General features: G+C 35.3%; 1 pseudogene; it reads right to left on the reverse strand.

Annotated features, from left to right (window-relative positions):
- Positions 1 to 553: 553 nt before the first annotated feature.
- LOC118608436 lies at positions 554 to 672 on the reverse strand (annotated as a pseudogene).
- Positions 673 to 13,471: the final 12,799 nt, after the last annotated feature.

Raw genomic sequence — 13,471 nt, forward strand, 5'->3', positions numbered from 1 at the left:
AAGCCAGACATCAACAAATTGTTCTCACATTCTACCTCATTTATTTAAAACCTTATTAGTACCTAAAAGAAAATACTCCATCTTCGAAATGTATAGCCCACTCAGAACAATGAGTGTTTTGTTCTTATTGTTTTATCATTTTTAAAGAGAATACTGCTTAAAATTATTTTAATTTCCACATTATTAGTGTTTTACATAGACCTGGTGACCAGAATCTTCACTAATTTTCATTAAGTTCTCTTCTTAAGCATCTGACTTAGCTAAATTTTTACAACAAACTCAAAAATCTAATTTATTGAAAAGGCTTTATTTCTCTAATCCACTTTCTCCATCTCTACCCTACCTTTCCTGCCCTACCAGTTACTCGAAGAAAAACACAGTATTCTCTTTAAAATCTGCTCTTGTTCTCACTTACTGGTAAAATCCAGCAACAATCCTGTTTTTTCGTTGTTGTTGTTGTTTTTTGTTTTTGTTTTTGTTTTTAGGCGAGGCAACCCTTGGTTGACCTCACAGATTGCAAGGACCTTTTCTGCTTACAATCCCTTATTTTTTAAGCCTACAGCATCTGGTCTTCCTAAGTGGTCTCCCATCCAAGTACTAACCAGGCCCGACCCTACTTAGCTTCCGAGATCAGATGGGATCGGGCTTATTCAGGGTAGCATGGTAGATGAATCCTGCCTTTTTAAAATCCTTGTTTTAAAACAAAAAAAAAATAGAAAACTATTTCTTTATATGAAATAAATATTTGGAAGATATTATTTAAAATTAATATTTTTTATAATATATGATGCTAAAGGAGTAGCAACTTCAGCTTACTTCATGTTTAGCACACTGAGTTGGGCTGTTTAAGTATCCTTAGGAGTCCGCATGATATCTAAAGTGGTTTTAATCCTGCAATTCTTACAAAATAATGTAGAATCACTGAAATGTCACTGATATTCCTTGCTCATGAACCCATTTTAAATCCACATTTCTCCGTATGCAGAATGACATTGCCTATTATAAGGGGCCTCTGGGTCCATTGTAGAGTTCCTATTTTTCTCTTTATAATTTGATTTACATTTTTAAAAACATATTATGGATGTTACCTAGGGAATGGATTGATGAAGAATAAGACAAGAGTTAGGTAGAACAGAGAAGAGACTATTATATTAGATTACTCAAGAGATGATGTGACTCAAACTAGGGGGAATAGTGGTAGAAAAAAAAAAAGATAAAATTGCTGTATATTTTGGAATAAAAAGCACTAATACTTGGTGCTGAATTGAATATGGGTGGATGAGGAAGTGTGAGGTATAAGAGAGACTCCAAGGTTGTGACTTGTACAATTTGGTGAATAGTTGTGACATTCTTTAATTTAGAAACATTGGCAGAGTTTTATCTGCTATTTTAGGATGGAATAGGAATATGAGTTGGAGAAGTGCATGAGTGGAAAGAAAGAGACTAGTTAGGAGGCTATTGCATTAGCCCAGATGAACAATGATGGTTGCTTAGAATAGAGGAGATCATGAAAATGGAGAGAAGTAGGCAACTTGGGAAATAGTTTAGGCATTACAGCCAGTCGGTGTTATCTCTTGATTGATTAAGGAGAATTGGCGAGAAAGAGAGAGGTGACAAGGATATCTTCTAGATTTCTTGCTTGCACATTTGGGTGAATTGTGTTTCCATTTATTGGAACCGAAAACAGTGGCAGAGAACTAGGTTTAAGATAATAAACTACCTTTCTCTTTACAAAGAATACCGCAGAGAATAGGGGAGGGGTAGGAAGAGGAGAGTGGCTTTCTCTTGACAGAGCCAGGTTAGAAATGTCCTCTTACAATATGACTTTCCAGCAGTATATTGTAAAGTCTGGAAGGAGAACATTTTCTGTCTGGTTTTTAAAAGTAAGGGTCAAAGACTCTTGCCAAGAGATATTGTTCCTGCTCAAATATGTCATTGATTCTTTATCTTTCAATAGGATTTGTGATGTTGCTTTGGCTATAGCCACTGAATCCCTGCTGCCTCTCTTTCCTTTGGAATGAGAAGCTCTCAAAAGAAAGCTATAACCCCTATGGCAAAATTTTAAAAATCAATCAATGTAACAAGTGTCATGCTATCTGTACATTATCCAGAGGCAAAATTAAGCAAGGCCAAAACTTCCTAGTGGACAAAACACACTGTATAACCACGTAAAACTTCAACATTACCAGGAGAAGTATGCAAAAAATAATACTAAGGGGGAAAGAATTGAATGTACTGATTATTGGAAGTAGAGGAATGTTTACCCCCTTCTGAATATTCAGTGATCAACAAAATCTACTTATTAATCAGGGAAAGATAATAATTATTTTCCAGAGGATGAAAACATGTAGAAAAGTCTCACAGCTCAGAGAGAAACAAGTTACAGGAGGCACCAAACCATGTCAAAAATTTGTTTCTTGATAAAAAAGAATATTATTCACTTCTTCTTTCCCTTTCTCCTTATTTTAGTTAATTCAACAAATACAGAGTGGGGTCTTAATGTGTGTATTTTATTTTCACTACCTATAGCTCAACAGATGGCAAATTGCATGATTCATCTATCTAAAATTATAGTATATAATTGCTGACAAGATCTAAGACTCTCTGTTATCAGTAAGAGATAATGTAAAAGACAATGTCGATAATAATAGAGTCTAAGAATGTACATTTTATTTAGCTAATCTAGTTGTTCTTTAGGGTACAGAGTGAATTTTGCATTAAATCATTATGAAAAAGAATAAAACGAGGCAATACTTGTTAGTGGCATATCATAGAATTCCAAGTGGGAAACACTTTACTTCGGTCCCATCATACAGAGAGTGTTAAACCTTTTAGGAATCCTAGACTGTTTACTTAAAAGCTATTTAAAGTGAAAATTCCATAAGCTTCACCACCGCCAGTCCTTTCATCAAATATTTGATAGAATGGACTATCTATTTATTCACGATAGTTGGCATTGTAGCATTCATTGAAATGTACACATTGAATGGAAGCAAAAATACATTTCCAGCAAAGCAATTGATTTTGTTTCAAAAGACTAGATATCTCAAATGTGTATGTCCTGCATTATCTAGATCAGTATTTCTTTAACTTATGCTTAAATACAAATTATTTAACTTTTCCAAATAGTCTTGAATAAATATTCTCTAATAATATCTACAAATCAGATTACTATAGTATACATTGAAAAATAAATCTTATATATTTTTTACATTTATCTAATGAGACCTTAAGGTTTCGATTTTTTTTCTTTTCCAGATGCCTACCAGTTTGCTGAGGTGCAGAGAAAAGCTAACCTAGTAGTCCTACCTGTCCCATGCTACCAAAGAATACTAAATATGAGAGATAAGAATGTCCTGGAAATGACAAGTGAAGTGTGGGTGTCCACCTACCTGTTACACTAATAAAATCCAAATAATCAAGACTATTTCCCCAAGTAGAGTCACTTGGTCTTTGGTGGCCAATAAGATAAGAATGACAAAGTAGCTGATTAGCTATTGGATCTCGAACTCCATGAGCACTGACAAGTTTTACAGCTGCTTCTCAATAACAGACTTGTCATTTGCAAAAACTAAAGTAATCCTCAAGAAACCTCACAGGATCTAGAAAAATTATCAATGTAAAAGAAATGTACATTAGAGAATGATTTTTAAATGGTATATAATGAATTAGGGAATAAATTAAAAATTGAGTTTCTAATATTTTCTAATTCTAGTTCACTGAGAAATGCATTTTAAAATGGTAAATATTCACTCTTAGAAATAGCCAGCATTTTTCTTTCAGCAACTATTCGGCTTGTTCGTTTTCTTTTCTTCTCCACATGAGAAGCGTTGCAGGAAAATTACTTGAGGCTATGTCTGTTTTTAAGTGACCTGCTTTCAAATAAGTGCTGTTCTCAGTGCATTTGAACTTCTCAGAAAGAAAAGACAGGGTTGGCCCTTTCCTGAACACTTGTTAAGAAGCAGACAAGTTATTAGCAGATCTGTCTAAGTGCTTTGGCAGGTGCCAAAGGTCTGAGAAGGGGAGCGTGCACCGTCTCAAAGTCAGCACAGCTGTGAAGATCTGACTCCTGATTGAGAGTCTGTAGACTCAGAAAGTGGAGGTCCCGCCTGCACTCATTTTCTCTGTGAATGTTAATTTTAGCTAAATGGAATCCCAAGAAGGGATAATGGTGAAATTTTCTGCTCCTTAGATTTGGAATAAGAATAGCTGCACTTGGGCAAGAAAAGCAGAAATAGGAACGGAAATTAAGAGACAATTCACAGAATGAGAAATATAAATCGTTATTATGGATGAAAAAATGTTCAGTCCTCAATAATAATCAAAGGGATTTAAATGGAAATCACAATAATATATCACTTTTAATATAGAAATAGCAAAAAATTAAAAATACCAACATCCTTCACTGACAAAGGAGAGATTAAAAAGGCACTTTCATAGATTGCTTATGGCAATATCAACTAATATAGAGTTTCTGGAGGAAAATAACAAAATTCATTGAAAGCCTTTAATACACTCATATTCTTTGATTCCAGCATTTAGAATAAATAAAAGTTTGAAAAGAGGTGATTATTAGACACGGTATTCACCATACAAAAGGACCAACTAGCCAGCCCACAGAGTGAAGCCAGTGCTCTTTTGGGACATCTGGATCACATTGCTACTGGATGTTTGAAAGAGTTTAATGATATTTGCGATTGCCCTGAGATCCTAAGGTGTTTTTAGCTTTGAAATATTATTTTAAAATCTGAAAATGAAATAGATAAAGCAAAGCACAGATGAATAGTCTTTAAGTCATAGTCTGTCAAAAATGCTTACATCTGCTGTTTTATCTCATGGAAACCAAATTTATTTAATTGAAGAAAACCTCCAAAGATCAGATCAGTAAGGGGCGTTTGATAAAAGTCAAAAAACCTTTTTTTCTCACAAATAGTATAGGACATATTAGAATAAATCAAGTTCATTATAATCGAGTAAGCAACCTTGAGAGAATGGATTCTTGTAGACAGTCTTAGAAATGTCAATAATGTGACATTATTAGCAAGAAATGCATCCACATGTGAGGTCGTTGTGAATGCTCTCTACCTTGCTTCACTGCACACCTACAACTGAATTACACTTTTGAGTCCTGTACAGGTTATCATTCCCTACAGTAACTAGATTCAAAAGGATAGACCATAAACACAGCTAGAATAGTCATGACAGAGATGCAACAATCTTTTAAAACTACGAGAAATATATCGTATGTCTCACTTATGTTTAACTGATGGGAAAAAAAAAACTGCAAAGCTACATTGTATAAAATCGTAAGCATGGCCCTGCATCTTCAGTTCTGACTGAACACTAAATAATGGCTTGGGAAGAATGACATGAAGATAAAAATGTCATGATGAATTGCTACAAGAAAGGATCAAGGAGCCCTCGTAATTAAGAATCTGTCATTTTGACATGAAGAAATAATCACAAGAGGTGCCAGATATCTGAGAAAGACATGTGCTTGTCTTTTCAATACAGAGGCAAGGGAAAATAAGCTTGATTAAAAGAAGGCACTTTGGCAAATAAGAGCACTTTGTGTTTTTTGATCGCTTGTAATCCTGTAAACATTTTTTAAGGGGAAAAATAAATTCTGCTCATTAACAGTTCCTTTAAGAGTATTCAGACAACAAACAGCATTTAGTAAGAGCTATAGCTTAGTTCAGTCCACACATCTGTGATATGGGGAAGTGTCTTGAATCCATTATATCTGACAGATGCAATATCTCATTTTTGATATAAATGTAATGTGGCTCCTAGGAGATGCGATTACTTTTGATACAAGAGAGTTAGATTTGGAGATTTCCCAGGATAAGATGACCATAACAATGTCTGTCTGAGAGTTATATGATCAACTTATCCTGTATTTTCTTGAGATTTTTTAAAAATCTTTTTATCCAGGCACTTTAAATACAGTGTTTAATTCAATAGTGTCCATTTTCTGGATATGGGCACTAACCATTCTAGAGATCAAGTAACTTGCACAAGGTCACGCAGCATAGATTAGAACAGAAATTTGTCCTAAAGTTTGTCAGACATTTACAAAGCCTATAGAATTTTTCCTAGAGAACAATGACTCTGAAAGAATGCTAGTGTAAAGTCAAGAAAGCCTGTGTTGTGGTGTCTGTTCTGTTACTGACTCAACATGCGATCATGGAGATATCATCCCTTTAATTGCTGTCTACTTGTCCTCCTGTCAATTTGTCAATTTTTTAGGTCACTTCCTTTTTACCATGGCCCATGATGTTCATTGGTTTGTGTTTCATTTTCCCTTTCATAAATACTTTTTGTATCTAAGAGTTATATCAAGTAAGGCCAAAGGAAAATATTAAAATTTACTACCCCCAGTCCCTCCTTATCAGCCTTGATCTGATTCCTTGAGTCCATCATCATTTGTGAGGTCTCTAGAACATAAGCAGTAAAGTAGGAATGTAGAAAACTCTAAACAGATTATTTAATGAATTTAATTATCTATGCTAATTGTCTCTCACATTAGCTGGATTAATTGAAAGTTGACTGCAATAATAATGAGGTCACTGATCTCACAAAGCTGAATGGGCAAAGTTACCAAAGATAGCAAGTCACTATTCATCTACTTTTTCCCATGAAAAGGACAAAGAATGCAGGCTGCCTTGAAACTTTTTTTCTTCTTTATATAAAGAATTTGAATAATATTCAAAGATGCTTAATTTCTATTAACATTCACATAACTAAATGATAGCTGGTACTATCATCCATATCAATGATAATGATAATAAAAAATCTGAGGTTCATTCTTGATAAGATGACAGAGAAGATTAAATGTGGGGTGTGGGAGAAAAATTAATTTGTCTATGCTTGCATTGTCAGATGCCAGAGAAAGTTCCACAAGGTCCTTCACTTACTTTATCTTATTTTAACATAGAAAAAGAACCCAAGCACTATGGGTATTTTTGTCTTCATTTTGTAGATGAAATAGCTGAGGAGCATAGAGGTTAGCAAGTTGCTCAGGATCCCACAGCTAATCAGACAGAACTGTCATGACTTCAGAAGCCTTTGCTCTTTCCATTACACAATGCTGAAGCATATGGGCTCTCTCGGCTCTTCCTCCTCAGCCTTCTTGATTGAAGACACACATTTAACAGATGGTGAAGGGTTCAGTTGTGGCCTTATAACAGAGTGCAGTATTCTCCTATGTGCAGACAACTTGTCATGTCCTTCATTATCACTAGGATCCATCCGACTGAACAAACTCACCCAAATTTAGAGTTGGAGGGGAAAAATGCTGCCTAGATACTGGCACAAGCCAGTTGAACATCTAATTAACTCCCTTAACAGCCTTTGAAAGAAAGAGGTGACATTATCAGGCTCTTGACGGATGAGGAGACTAAGCCAGACGAAGTTGAAATGACTTATCTTACATCACCCAGAAAGTAGCTACAGAGCTAGAAAGAGATCCATGGCCTTTGGACTTTCCTTTTAGTTTATTGACAGGAACATTTCACATCAAACACAAAGTACTATAATATAATAGCACCAACTGCATAGGTCAATTATTCCTTGAAAATAAACTATTATAGAAACATTTTTAACAAAATTCAAAATGGTGGGCTAATTTTTATGATAGTCATCCAGATTTGAGGAAGGAGATAACTACAGACACACCTCAGAGATAGTGCAGGTTTGGTTCCAGACTGTAGTAATAAAGTGAATATTACAATAAAAGGATTCAGAATCTTTTTGCTTGTGGAGGGTCTTGCCTTCAGTTTGTAAAAACAAGAAAGAATGAAATGTAACATCTGTGAGGCACAATAAAGCCAAACACAATAAAGCACAGAATGACAATAGTGAATATGAGCCTGAACTTTAACAAATCAATGTTATTTTCTACAAATGATTTTATCAAGATGTTCCAGAATGGGGATTTCTACAGTTTGGATGATAACACATCACTGTGTCTGTCAGGGTCCCAAATGTAAATAATAAATAAAATTCCATTGTAGAAACCCAACCATGAGACCAAGTACCATCTTCTAAATGTCATTCAAAATAATAATTTGAAAACAAATCACAACTCTCATTATATGCAGTCCAGTTTTGTCCCCTTACTCATTGGCTTGGACTTTTCTGGTTGTCTTTAAATGCAGTCAGAAAGAATTTCAGTGTTGACCACTTGGAGAGCACTAAAAAAGACTAGTTGACTCATGGAATCAAAGATAATTTTGATGTGAGATATCATAATAACAACACTACAGCTATTGTCCATAAGCTCTTATTATTCATTGGTCACTGTGATAAATTATGCCTGACATGCATTGTTCCATTTTATGCTAACAGGAAACCTCAGAGATAGGTGCTGTTATTTATCATTCATATTTTAATGATATGTAAACTAAGGCACAACATGTTGACATATTTCACATAACTGTAAGAGTCAGAACAGGCGTTCAAACTTAAAACTCTGTGCCGGAGATCTTAACTAATGATCAGTGGAGTGAGAAGACTATACAGAATTACAGAGCTAACATGTCTGCTGAACAAAACAGTCCTAATTCCCAAGGGAAGATCAGATTGGGCTGTTAGCCAGTATACTGTATTATCTCTCATACTCTACAATAAAGACCATGAGTCATTGACTATTGATCAACAGGCATTTATGTGGAGAGCTCTAGACAAGGAACTGCAAGGGTAGCAGGAAAACTGACAGAGAAGACAAACATAACAAGAAACTAACGGAGATCTGCAATTTGACTTTCAGAAAAAAGAACTGACCACAGAAAGTATTACTAACATGAAACCGAGACTACCTACACAAAAGAGAATTTGAAAAATATAAATTCACCCATTCACGTATTTTGAAGACGGCAACTGAATTGAAAAAAAAAAAAAAACGAATAGGAACTGTATAGAAATGTTTTATAAGAAGTGATTGCCTAACCAAATTTATCATTTTACCTCCAGACCAGTATGTACATGCAAGCACGTGTATGTGTGTGTGTTTGTATGTATATGTGTGCTTGGGTAGACACTATCAAAACTACACAAAACTGATGATTAATTGGTGTTTATATCTGTGGTTTAATGAGTTTTATATGTTATCATTGGAATGTAGCTACGCATTTAGATTAGAGACGAGTATACAAGTTTCTTGAGACAGATGAAATATACTATATGAAGAGTTCAGCTTCCCCTTTTGTTTGTTGGTTCTCAGGCCTTCATTCTCAGACCAGGACTTATACCATTAGCCCCTGGCCCCCCAATTCATAGCCCTTTGGCCTTAGACTTACACCATCAGCTTCCTTGATTCTTAGGCCTTTGGACTCAGACCAAATTATACAACTGACTTTCCTGATTCTCCAGTTTGCAGAAAGCAGATAGTGGGACTTCTCAGCCTCCATAATAATGTTAGCCAATTCCTATAATAAATCTCTTCTATATCTACATCTACCTATATCTTATTGGTTCTGTTTCTCTGGTGAACTCTAATATACTCTATAACGAAGTACCCAAATTTAGTAATTTGTACCTATACTCATTCCCTATTGCTCACACATATTTGAGATTGAGTTTGGTCTCAGCTAAATGGATTCGCTCTCGATAGCAGGTCTGTGAGTTGGCTAGAGCAGCTTTGCTTCGGGCTGTGGCACACTAGTGGCCCCAGTTCCCAAGTTTATCGTTTTTTTTTTTTTTCCTGAGACCTGCAGGATAGCTGGGACATTTTATTCTGGAGATGGCAGAGGAGTGAAAGGGTGACAAGAAGCATATAAAGACGCTTATATTTGAGTGTTCAGAATGGCATCCTAGCATTTCCATCAGGAAGAGGTGAAAAATAAACCCAATCTACCACAGCATGATTAATTAGATGTTTATTCTGTTGTAAAGGTATTGGAATGTTTTAGCGAAGGAGTGACATGATCTAATTTACATTTTATCAGGCACTCACATGTTACTGTGTAAAGAATATGTAGTAAAGGGCAAAGGTAAAATCACAAAGACCAGTCAGGAGGCCATTTCAGTAGACTAGGTAAGAGACGGTTTAGCTTTGATTAAAATAGAATAGTGATGAATGTGTTGAGAGGTATATTGACACAGAAACTAAATTTAACAGGATTGCTGGAATTGCATGTGGGACATTGAAGAAACAAGAAACAAATCAATAACACCCAGGGGAATATTAGTGTCATTGATTAAGATTGGGAAAAACTGGAGGAGGAGCAAGTTTCGGGAAGATGTCTTAAAAAGGAATTTAACTCTGTACTTGTTAAATTAAAAATGTTTATTAGACACCTAATAACAGATATAAAGTAATTAGCTGAATATATAAATGTGAACTATAGCAAAGAAATCTGAGCCAGCGGTATGTATTTGGGAATGTATCAGTTAGTGTGACTTGAGCTTCAATTAACAGAAGAACCAACTGAAAGTATTTCTAACAATCAAGAGTAGTTGTTCTCATATAACAAGAAGTTCAGAGATGAGCAATTTCAGATTTGATAAATCTAGCAACTCAATTACATCATAAAGACCCGAGTTATTTTTACTTTTCTGCTCTATCATATTCAGTGTGTTGATAATTTGTGTCATGGTTAAAAGATGGTTGCTATAGTTCTAACTATAACACGCAGATGAAAATATCAAAGGCAGAGAAAGAGAATAATTCAAGGAGGAGGGAGTGATAAACTAAACTAAATATAACTCATTATTCAAATATAATAGGGTCTGAGAACTGACTTTTGAATTTAAAAACATAGAAATTATTGGTGACTATGAAAAGAATGATTTCCATGTATTATGAAGAATAAAATCCTTATTCGGGTTCAAGAAAGAACTGGTGAAGATGAAGAGGATCACTCTTTTGAGGTATTCTAGGTATCAGGCATGGAGTTGTAGTCTGAAATTCAGTGGAAAAGATTGGTCAGAATATATACTACTGGAAGACGGACATCATAGTAGCCTTCAAAGTGGATGTGAGAGCGAATGCTTCAAAAATTATAAAGATTATTGGACAAAGAAGGCAAATCCATATTTTCATATGGGAAGTAATAGGACTTCATGAAATGATATGTTAAAACTTTTTTTTATTATAGTGACATTAACGAAATCCAGTAAGTTTCAGGTGTACAGTTCAACAATAAAGTGTGTGCGCGCGCGCGTGTGTGTGTGTATTGCATGGTGTGTTCACCTCCCATAGTTAGATTTCTTTCTGTCACCACATATTTGACCTCTATTACCCCATCTACCTCCCCCTCCCTGTTGGGAGCCATTATGAGGCACTGAAGAAGTCACGTAGCTGATAGCCATAAAACAGCTGCTGAGACTGCTTAAACCATGGTTCAAGGAAGCAGGGTGTTGAGTTAAACGTTACTGACCCTGGAGGGGAGGTTTGCCTCCTAAAGAAATCCTTTTAAGATAGTTCAATGTTTTACAGCCCAGAAAGCAAGGATGTTTGTACCCTGAGGGAAGGATTTTTAGGAACTTATGTAAATGTCAGCGTTCCTATGGTATGTACTCTGTGCTTTGCTATTGTATTCAAAAAGATATATAAAGGCTATGCTAAATAAAGTTGAGGCTGCAGCATTGACCATATGCCCTCTCTAAAGATCTTTTCTGTCTTCTTCTTTTTCTTAGGCTTCACCCCCGTCTTTTAGGTGCTGTTTGACTTTAGCCAGCTGGCTCCAGCATCTCCCCCTCTCCCTCTCCCCTGCCCTCTTGTAACCACTAGTCTGTAGTTTATGTCCATGAGTCTCAGTTTGTTTGTCCTGTTCATTTGTTGCTTTTAGGTTTATATCCCACATATAAGTGATAGCATGTGATTTTCAACTTTTTCTGTCTGGCTTATTTCGCTAAGCATGATTATCTCGAGGTCCATCTATGTTGTCACAAATGGCAGTATTTCATCTCTTCTTATGGCTGAGTAATATTCCATTGTATATATGTACCACGGCTTCTTTAGCCAATCATCTATCGTAGGACACTTTGGTTCCTTCCATGTCCTGGCCACTGTGAATAATGCTGCTATGAGCATTGGTGTGCAAATATCTTTTTGGATATGGGTTTTCAAGTCTTTGGGGTAAATACCCAGTAGAAGGATTGCTTGATCATGTGGTAGATCAATTCTTAGTTTTTTGAAGAACCTCCATACTGTTTTCATAGTGGCTGTAACAATGAAATGATCTTTAAGCTTCCCTTTCGTGATGTTATTGCTGAATCTTGCATACATGTATGAATGGCTTTGTGCGCATTTTGAGTCTTTTCCAACCACATTGTGGTCCACTTATTCTCAAAGGGGCACGAAGGATCTTAGTAGAGGGGGTAGAGCAGAATATCATGAAGGTTACCCTCCTTTTTAATTTGCTTGTAATTTCAAATGAATATATTCTTACTCTATCAAGTTAAACTGTTCATAGATACATAAAGAAAACACTCAATCCTACTTTTCATCACTATAAACACTTTCTCAATGATTATACACAGATATAGATAGATACAAATCTATCTGTCTTCTTCTATACTTCCATCCATCTATCCACCCATCTATCTATCATCTATCTAGCTACATATATCTATCTACCTATCATCTATCTATCTATCTACCTATCATCTATTTGTTTACTGGAACTCCTTCCTTTTTCTTTATACAAGTTTTTCATTTTTAATTATACTTCAAGGACATTTCTCCCAATTAATAGCTATAGATCTAATTCAATTTTTAATACCCACATAATAGTACATAAAATTTTCCCAATTTTAAGTTTTGGAAGTTGTTTTTCATTTTCTAGTGTTCATGTGGGTGGGTTTGGGCTGCTTAGAACACACTTAGACATAAGTACATACTGTTTCCTTATTTCTGTGTGATAGATTCTCAACAGTGGAAATGCTGAGTCAAAAATTGTGTGTATTTTTACATTTTAATATTTCTAACAAGTTATTTCTAAAAATAATTTTTAGAAATTTACATTCCCATTAGCAATATAAGAGAGAGCTTATTTCCATGGGATTTACCAATAAGTGTACCACCCCCCATTCAAATATAGCATCTATCAGAGAGATGTAGTAATTAATGCCTCCCCAACACTGTCAACACAAATCACTGTCCCAGTGAGGCATCTTTATGGACAGTTACATACCATATCCCTTGGATGACGTGGGACTTTCTAAAGATGGATAATCATTGCTTTATTAGCGCTTCTTTCTCCACGAGGGCCCAAGTACTGCTTCAAAGGAGACATTTCGGCTGAGTTTGTGTGGTCAAAATTAACAAGTGTTCACAATTTACACTTTGGGGATTAAAGAATTTATTTAAAAAGCTAGGGAGTCACATAATAATACTACTTCCAAATGAGATTCTGACTAACTGAAAGCCAAATTAGGGCACTTCCACCTTCAGAAAATAACATCCAATAGAAAAGAAACAGAGCAATTGTACTTTCTGAGAAATTTCAGGATAAGGTATTTACTA

Source organism: Rousettus aegyptiacus, unplaced genomic scaffold (genome assembly GCF_014176215.1).
Source record: "Rousettus aegyptiacus isolate mRouAeg1 unplaced genomic scaffold, mRouAeg1.p scaffold_m13_p_9, whole genome shotgun sequence".
Classification (NCBI taxonomy): domain Eukaryota; kingdom Metazoa; phylum Chordata; class Mammalia; order Chiroptera; family Pteropodidae; genus Rousettus; species Rousettus aegyptiacus.